This window comes from Rhipicephalus microplus, chromosome 10 (genome assembly GCF_043290135.1).
Source record: "Rhipicephalus microplus isolate Deutch F79 chromosome 10, USDA_Rmic, whole genome shotgun sequence".
Taxonomy (NCBI): domain Eukaryota; kingdom Metazoa; phylum Arthropoda; class Arachnida; order Ixodida; family Ixodidae; genus Rhipicephalus; species Rhipicephalus microplus.
Window position 1 is genome coordinate 95606389 of NC_134709.1, and position 10324 is coordinate 95616712.

General features: G+C 46.9%; 1 protein-coding gene across 1 annotated transcript in view; it reads right to left on the reverse strand.

Moving 5' to 3' along the window:
• Positions 1-10180, reverse strand: part of LOC119181597 (rho GTPase-activating protein 45-like) — a 255502-nt gene extending 245322 nt beyond the window's left edge. Inside the window, exon 1 of the mRNA XM_075875919.1 lies at positions 9560-10180. The gene's annotated coding sequence lies outside the window, so the exon portion shown is untranslated. The remainder of the gene's footprint in view (positions 1-9559) is intronic.
• Positions 10181-10324: the final 144 nt, after the last annotated feature.

Genomic DNA, 10324 nt, shown 5'->3' on the forward strand with positions numbered 1-10324 from the left:
ATGCGTGTTTATCCATTTCATCACATCTTTGGCCGTATTCGTGGTGTTCGCTTCAAAACCATTCAGTCGTTAAGTCCCAATTTTATTCACAAGTAGGCCACCAACTATCCCCCTCGATCACTGTAGTCACCGTTGTAATTCAAGCTGCAAGTATAAAATATTTCAAAGGCCCTGCTCATTGCAGTATACGAGCTTACATCAGTTTTCGCAGTTGTACTTTGAGTCGGCTGAAAACAGCCGCAATGTTCTCTGGTGAAAGCTCGTGAAAGTTTGCTGCAAATAAATTGTTACAGAAATTTTATTACGCAGTTTCTGAATAAGCTCCCCAAAATTTAATGACGCCAAAGCCCTTATAATACGCTCGCCTCGGAACAAACAGGAGCTAAGAGTTTTCGAATAGGGTCTGCGGTGCTTTGCACACTCCTTCTACTCTAGGTCACTCTAGTCTTTCTCTGAAACAGTCGCTTCAGCGAGTGACATCATGTTTGTCTGACGCAAAGCTTTTGGGGCAGGCTATGGGGTTCCCGCTAAATTTAAGAAATAGTGTCCCCAACACAAAATTCAAACGCTGTTTGGGTCTCGCGCATGAACGGTGGCCTCGACACTATTTCTTCAGGGCTTCGAAAAAACTCTCTATTTTTACAAAACATAACATTATTACTATTATTACAAATAATTCTGCGAAACCCCGCAATCTGGTGGAAGGGTTTTTAACCCTTTCCCCAGATTGCGCCCCAGACTACACCAGTCTATGGGAGAGAAAAAAATGGGAGAGGAGCGTTGGGCTAAGAAAGTCTTCAGCTAATTGTACATGAAGAATGTTGACACTAAATGGAGGAAGCGAACTCGAAAATTATCAAACAGGTATTTAGACAACAGCAGAATACAAAGCCGGAAGGAAACATCGGTTAAGAAGAAGGTGAAGGAAACAGAGAGAGACATGTGGAAGATCGGAATGCTTACGAAATCATCACTGGAGACCTACCAAAGTTTCAAACAGGAAATTGCAAAAGAAACGATCTACGACGATTCTCGGGGTATTTCTTTGCTGTTCGAGGCCAGAACGGGAGTATTGCTGAGCAAGACTTACTGAGCCAAACACGAAGGCACAGGCACGGTATGCAGTGCGTGTGGAGAGGAGGAGGAAACGGCTGAACATTTGATAAAGTTCTGTAAAGGGCTCCCTCACTATAGTTCAAGATAATAGCGCAGAATTTTTCAAAGCGTGGGGGTTCAGGGACAGTGAAGGCAAAATAGACTTTAAACGGGTAGACACAGCAAGGACGAGGCTAACTAATTGGTGGCTACAATCAAGGCGCGAGTGAAATTCAATCCCTAAACACATAGCGATAGTACATAACTTCATGGCTAGGTGGCGTGAGTCACCACCCGATCTAAAGGGCTGAACCGGATACATCCATCCATGTAGTGAGGGGCGTCGGCAGAATTTTTTTTTTCCGGGCAGGGGGGGAGGGGGGGCGTATTTTCGAAATGGTCATTTATCATTATTATTTGGTCATTATGACCCTGTATGCCATGGCGAAGTAAAATTTCGGGGGACGGGGGATGGGAAGGCACGGCCCCGCAGCGCCACCCCCTGGCTACGCCACTGAGTGTAGTAAATGCGTGTGCAGCTGTATGTGTTAAGCGTTTATCAATGCATATGTCGTAGACATCGCCCAGCACCTGTCAGGCGAATAGCCAGGCTAACGTATCCAGCTTTTTATTAAAACGTTCCTTTCTCTCTGTCTCTCTCTCCCAAACTTTTGCAGCCAGTCTGCCACAATCTCAGCACCTCGACGAAAAGTTTCAGAAAAGCGAACGCTTTTGACGGACAGCTGGGTTAAGCTACTCGCAAGTGCGTCTTTGAGCAGGGCGGGTCTTTGACAGATGTAGTACCAGCAATGAACCGAATTCAGGGCTCGCTCTTTGCAGGAAATGGCTTGTGCGATGTACGGGCGCCTCGTTACGTAGAAGTCTTGAAGGGATAAAAAAGAAGGCTTACGCCGCACACTCCGCACCTCTACCAGCATCGCGGTTCACTCACGACAGGGATTTATTGCCAGAGGTGGGAAAAAAAAGTACTGCGTCGTACTCGAGATACTTGGATCCGGGGGGGGGGGGGGATTGACTTTGATGAGGAAATGGAGATATAAGGGCACCCCGCAACTGTCTCTCGCGGGGAGGACACCTCGGCAGTAGTGCACGGGGGAGGGGGAATCTGAATTGCTATTCTGGACTACGTCGAATTCCACCATGTTGTCAGATTCCGCCACTGATCGATGCTAATTGGCCAAGTGAGCCGCTACGACCTCTCTGATTGGCTTATAAGAGCCGCCATTACGAAATTTGACAATATGGCGGATCAGGCAGTGTCCAGAATAACACCTCCGGAAGCCTGTGATGATGATGATGATGATGATGATGATGATGATGATTGCACTGACCTACCCAGCGGGTTCAGACAAAAGTCGAACAAATCAGTCTGAAATTTTTAACCGCTAATTGAAATTACAAATTACAGTGTTAGCTACAATGAAGACGACTTATTTTTAACAAACCTCAATATTAGCCAAAACAATCTTGCACAATTTTTCGAAGAGCCAAAAATCAATACGTTAGCAGGTCATCACCTGAAAATGACCAGCGGTTGATGTATCAAATGAATAGATTTGACTTGGATACGAATTTCTATATACACAACTGCATATACTCCCGCTCGAGTGTCTTAGCACAGAAGCTTCAAGTGACAACAGTGCGGTCGGAAACTGACCAGAACAATTTGTTCTTCTGCTAGAGCGTGCAAGTTTTTTTTTTTCATTTCAAATGGACGCATATGAATTTTATATGCTATTTAGAAATCTAAGGGCAGATTAGTCGCTCGAATTGTCTTCCTCAGGATGTGTGCAGCACGCACACCTTCACACGCACGAACACACACACACGCACACACACACGCACTCACGCACACACGCGCACGCACACACGCGCGCACTCACACACACACACACTCATGCACACACACGCACATACACAAGCACACACACAAACACGCACGCTCACACACACACGCACACACACGCACTCGCACACACACACACATACGCACGCACAAACACACGCACGCACACACAAACACACGCACGCACACACAAACACACGCACGCACACAGACGCACACTCATGCACACACACACGCACGAACACACACACGCGCACACACGCGCGCGCGCACACACATACGCACACACAAACACACGCACACAGACGCACACTCATGCACACACACGCACCAACACACACGCACACACATACGCACACACGCGCGCACACACATACGCACACACAAACACACGCACGCACACAGACGCACACTCATGCACACACACGCACCAACACACACGCACACACACACACAAACACACACACGCGCGCGCACTCACACACACACGCACACACACACGCGCGCACACACGTATGCACACAGACGCACACTCATGCACACACACGCACCAACACACACGCACGCACACACACACGCACACACACGTACGCACACACTACGCGCACGCTCACACACACACGCACGAACACACACACACACGCGCGCGCACACACGCACGCACACACGCGCGCACACACATACGCACACACAAACCCACGCACGCACACAGACGCACACTCATGCACACACGCACCAACACACACACACACACAAACACACGCACGCACATACGCGCAAACACACACACACGCACGCGCGCGCACTCACACACACACGCACACACACACGCGCGCACACACGTATGCACACAGACGCACACTCATGCACACACACGCACCAACACACACGCACGCACACACACACGCACACACAAACACACGCACGCACACAGACGCACACTCATGCACACACACGCACCAACACACACGCACACACACACACAAACACACGCGCAAACACACACACACGCACGCGCGCGCACTCACACACACACGCACACACACACGCGCGCACACACGTATGCACACAGACGCACACTCATGCACACACACGCACCAACACACACGCACGCACACACATACGCACACACAAACACACGCACGCACACAGACGCACACTCATGCACACACACACGCACGCTCACACACACACGCACGAACACACACGCACACACACGCGCGCACACACGCGCGCGCACACATACGCACACACAAGCACACGCACGCACACACAAACACACAAAAATAAGTGGAAGAATAAATTAATGAATACAGACAAGGTATACGTCGAAAACTCTAACGTATTTTATTTCAACACAACAGCTTTATTGGTGGATAACAAAATCAATATAAAAACTTTCACCTTTAACTTTTCTGCCGAAAACCTTCAATTGTAAGCTCACGGATTTTAAAAGTGTGTCTTTTCGTAATTTGCCCACAGTGCTCCAAGAATTTTCTCACACTTGACAAGTAAAGTGTCAGAAACAAGAGTCAGTCCCAGCACCTTCAGAAGACAATGTACTTCATTTTTAGGGGCGAAGCTCCTTAAAGCGGCACCCGTTCGTCCCTCATAGTCGTAGTAGTAGTCATAGTGTGTAACCAGTCTTACATTTTGACCTCCAAGGTGGTGCCGGTGAGAGATTTCTTCTGCGCGTTGTTGAACAATAACAAAATTCGCAGCGTGCGCGTTAACTAAAAACCGAATTCTCCTGTCTCTCATTCCGCCTTAGCAGCCATTGGCATGTACATTGAGCACTGTCTGACAGGAAATGGTTGCGACGTTATACTCGCTGGGCGTAACCTCCTTGGTTTTAGAAAGGTTTGGCGAGCGTTGGGCCGCAGCGCCATAAATACAGTGAACTAGTATATACCATGAACTCGAGGTGGTCAAAGGTGGGAAGTAGACACGAAGCGCAAGCCGTAAGAAAGTGTGCGTGTGCCACCTCTCGTTTAGTCCTTCGAATGTCCGCTGGATGGCGGTGCATATGCGGAATATATGACGAAAAGATGCGAGATGGTGGTACTTGGAGTGTTGAATAGATGGACGAAGGGACACACGCATGGACGGACTTACGGATGGCTGCACCGACGGATGGACGCATGGACGGACGCAGGGGCGGATACATGGACGAACGCAGGGACGGACGCACAGATGGACGTGCGGACGCACGAACAGACGCACGGACGGTCACACAGACGGACGCATGGACGGACGGAAGCAAGAACGAATGGACGGACAGATGCTTCACCCCACTATGCATCATTCACTCCGTGAATATGCTGCCATTTTTTTTTTTTACTGTCTAGGAACTGCGTACGTAAGCCCTAATAGATGCCGTAAAAATCAATGACGTCATAGCGACTGGTGCGCGAACTTGAGGCGGCGACGCCACGCGCATTTTCCTTTCGCGCGTTTTATCGCTTCGTTACTTAAGAAAAGAAAAAGAAACGCCTTTTCAAAACAGCTAAGCGACTTAACACTCCCACACATTGGACGAAGCAGAAATCCCATGAAAGCGCTTATTGTCGCGTCATTCGCAAAGCTAAGAACATTTTTTTTTTCGGATGACTTGAAGCCCCTGATGAAAAACAATAAAAAAAAATCCTGGCAAGCGATTTCCCTGCCTTCTCGTCTGAATAACATAGCACTGCAAGACGGAAACGGTAATTCGATAAAGGAAGAAAAAATGCGTTGAGGTCTTTAACGATTATTTTACACCAATATTCACAAAAGAAGACTGCTCAGTGATTTCTGTTATTGCCGACGTCACTTATAGGTGCATGAACCACATTGAATTAATAGTTGAAGGTATCGCATCCGTAATAAAAAAAAACTTAAGATATCCACAAGCTATGGTATTGATAGTATCAACACTAAAGTTCTAAAAATGACCATTATTCCTAGCAGTTTAATTGTTATCATATCTTCAATCTATTATTGTCCACTGGTACACTTCCGCATGATCGAAAAATTGGTAAGGTGTTACCCATCTTCAAACCAGGAAATAAAAGTGATGCAAAAAACTATCGCCCCATATCTCTCACGAGCATTCCTTGTAAAGGCTTGAACATATCATTGAATCTAATATTGTCCATCATTTACAAGATAACCATTACTTATTTCCCCAACAGCATAACTTTAGGAAAGGGCTGTCTTGTGAAATCCAGCTACTAGAATTCACTGAAGATCTTCATTCTAATATGGATGGTAACACACAGACAGACTGCATTTATGTCAATTTTTCCAAAGCATTGTCGTTTAATTACTAAACTGTCTTCCCTAAATCTTGATTCTCTGATTATATGTTGGTTCCGAAACTTTATGTCGTCACGCAAACAGTTTGCATGGGTCAGTAACACCTCATCTCCACTATCTGACGGTATACTTCTGTATATCCTCAGGGCAGCGTCCTGGGTCCATTATTATTTCTCATATACATCAATGACCTCCCATCTCATATCACGTCAAACATCCGACTGTTCCCCGATGATTGCATCATATACCGCAAAATTACAACTCCCGCAGATCATCTGGCACTGCAACAGGATCTCGACTTGATTACAATTTGGTGCTCAGAGTTGCAGGTGACAGATAACACTGATAAATGCAAAGTAATGATGTTCAGCCGAAAGCAGTCAAACTCGATCTACACGCAATCTTTTAACAATAAACCTATAATGGAAACGGACCATTGCAAGTACCTTGGCATTAACTCCACTCTAAGTCTATCCTGTTCAGCACACATCACAGCCACAGCATCACACACACTATAGGATACCCGAAACGTAACCTTCATATGGCGCCATCCATTACACGTAAACTAGCGTATCAAACATTTGTTCGCCCACAACTAGAGTATGCATCATCCATCTGGTCACCTCATCAAGCCTATCTCTTTGACTTACTAGAATCTGTGCAAAACAGCGCTCACGTTTTATAGCGCGCAACCACAATCGCTATTCCAGTGTAACAAACACGAAGACTTCGTTGTCCTTATCATCCCTGGCATTGCGCAGGAAGATAACCCATTCTGTGTTTATTTCATAAAGTCATCTACAGCACGCACGTGAATACCTTGCCACTATCGAAACCCCATCGCACATCTCACAGTCAACACAGTTGTTCTCGTCTTTTCGGCTACACCCAAGCCTTTAACGCATCTGCGATAGCGCGTGCCATTGCTAATTGGAATGATCTTCCTGATGATGTTGTGTGCATTCGCGATCACGTGGAATTTAGGAATAAAATACTATTTACGACTGTCTTTCCTAAACATACGTTTTGTACTGGTGTTCATTCATTGTAGAAGAAATTTAATTATGCATAACACAAATTTCATGTTATTTGTGCATGTTATTGCTCAAGCTTATCATTTGCATACTTGGCTTTCGAGTTTATTTGTTTTTCTTTTTCGTGTTTCTTGATAAAAAAAAGTATTGTGTAGTCCCCCTCACATAATACTCCTACTTAGAGCGTGTGAGGTACTTGTAAATAAAATAAAAAACAAACAAACAAAGGGTCTTCTCGTAGCATAGCGTGGTGTTTTCGGTATCGCGAAAGAGTGATTCGCGAATACGAGAGAAATCATCATTCTTTTCTTTAGTGTGCGGAGCTTCATGAAGCGAGAGAATTAATTTTTCTTTCAGATGCGGAAATATTGTAGGCCCGTGTGCTCAGATTTAGGTGCACGTTGAAGAACCCCAGGTGGTCGAAATTTCCGGAGCCCTCCACTAAGGCGTCTCTCATAATCATATAATAGTTTTGGGACGTTAAACGCTACATATCAATAAGTCAACCTTTCTTTTAGCCTCTGGCTAACCTCCCTGTCCTTCCTCATTTATTCCTCCTCCTCCTTCTTTTAGCCGTCGCATCAAGTGTATCAACGTACGCTTCAAAGCAAAAAAAAAAAGTGAGCTGCTTTCTTTCTTGCTTCTTTCAGTAAAGGCCAGTATCGCACCTTAGCAGGGCCAATAACTGCCAAAACAGTTTTAAAAAGACTGCTGTGTCTCTTTCTCCGTGTAATGGCCGCTCCCACGATATCTCAACCAAAATCTTGGTGGTGTGGAACCTGCGGCTAATATTGGAGCACATACGGTAATTTGAGTTTTCTATTGCAAACCCAACCGCGGCGTACTTCTCAGCCGCTTTTCTAACTGAATCTTCAATGCAGCTTTATGGTCACAGCTGCTTGTCAATAGAGCGGTGTCTTATGATCTGTTACATATTTTGTTCACGGTTTCCCAAAGTATGGCTTTGCCTAACGACCACGTAGATAAAATAAAAAAAAAAAGTGGTGTTTCACACGAGTCGCTCTGCTTCGCATAATATTCCATTGAACTGTCGTGGAGATATCTCTGATTCATTGCAGTAATGTAAATGTATTAGGTGTTCGGTACACATAATTAAGCTACGCATAATCTAGCTAATTCTGCGAGATGATAATCTCTTCTGACTTTTATTTAGCATGTTTGTGCTGCAGCAACTTTCTTTGAATTGCGACCTGATTGACCAAGCTCATGACAACGTCGTAATTTTTATTGATGAAAAAGTGCGAAACCTAAAGCATCAACGACAACAGCGTACTATGGTCATGAAACCTTACCATAATTATGAAATGTTGGTTCAAAATTTCGTCATCACATTCTTAGTAACATTGATGTATAGTTCAGCGTACGTTCCGTCAACATTACCTGAGGTTGTCCAATAAACGTGTTACTCCGAATTAAACATTTTAAACGTCGCTCCAACATTACAGCAATAATATACGTGCTACTAAGATATGTGTTCTTTGATATCCACCCCACATTGAAGCGAAACCTATCGAAGAAATCGCGCACGAGGTTACGGTATGACCCCAAATATACACGCGCGCATCGTACAATTGCGCATTTCGTAGTATTGCGGGGGACATACTGCACCGACGCTGCCGTATAATCTCAGCAGACATTACAATAGCCAGCCTCGGTGGTACTCGTTTACCGGCTCGAGTTGATACATGCCAGTGCACGTTATTATACTAGAGCGCGCGCTCGGACTGGGATATATCCGCACTTTACGGCGCTGACACTAGCTAGGCGAACGCTCAGTACGCCCGTAACCGACCGAGCGTGATGCTACGATAGAAAAAAATATTTCGTGGGTGAGAGATTGCAAGCGAGAGCGAAAGAGGCACTCGATCGGCCGGTTAACCGTACACCAACACACAGTGCGCGCGGAGGCGCTGTAGAGGATCGCTTCACCGCCCGACTCGCCCATGTGGAGCAGCCGGCTTTCATTTTCTTTTGCCGCCCCCACGATGCGCGAGTGCGACCATCAATCCAGCCTAATCTCGCCGCCGAAGCGTCGACATCGCGTGAGATGGATCGCACACATTCACGCCGCGAAGGGCAGTCAGAGCGCGATGAAGAGGGCACGGCGCGGCGCAAGCCTTCTGTATCACACATGTAGCCGCACGAAAAGTACTCGCCGTGCGAATAGACGATCCGCAAGCTCAGATTGCAGCGTGAGCGCAAACGCGGAGAGATTAGTGCGGGCAAAAAAATCGCATGCACTGACCACAATTTACGAACGACGACGCCGGGTGGATCCTCCAAACTTGGTCATGCTCGGTGAAGCTGCAGCGCTTGTCGTTGCCGCCTCTCGGGGACTCCCCGTCGTGGACGGATAAAATACTTCGCCCGGCTGATGACGGAGGCGCGTGTTGATGGCTTTTCTTGCGTCGACTCTTGTCGCCGCAAACGCCCGCTGGCTAGCTGCGGGCCTCGCCTTCGGGCCGCTGCTATGCGGTCATTTAAATAAACTCGGCCCGAACGTTCGCAGGGAGCGGAAAAGAAAAAATGAAACGGCGAGCTGCGCGCGCTAGCGGCATGCCGCAGCAAGTCGCCTCGACTACGACCCACACCCTCGTGGGCTGGCTAGCGCCGCTATCCCCTCCAAGACCTCGGGCGAGCATTTGGCTTTTATTGTTACGTTCTTTTTCTGTTTATTTGCGCGCAAAAAACCTCGCGCTGAGGAGGCGTGGGCCGAACGCTGGCGCGAGATTGCGACGACTCGCCACTGTGCCGTGTCGTGCGCACCTTCTTTCACGAGAAGAGCAAAAGTAATGTCCTTTTTGTTTTTCGCTTCCGACAAGGCATCCACCTCAACGGTGCATCAGCTGATTCACATGCCTGCCGTTTTTTACAGTTTGCGCGACACACACGAGAAGGACGTAGTGTCGAAACTCCAGTTAGTACAGTCACTCTTAGCATTGCGTGTGATCGCAAGCGCTGTGGTGTAAATGTGGCGCCCCAGTCCTCCATAGTGAATAGTTGTAAAAAA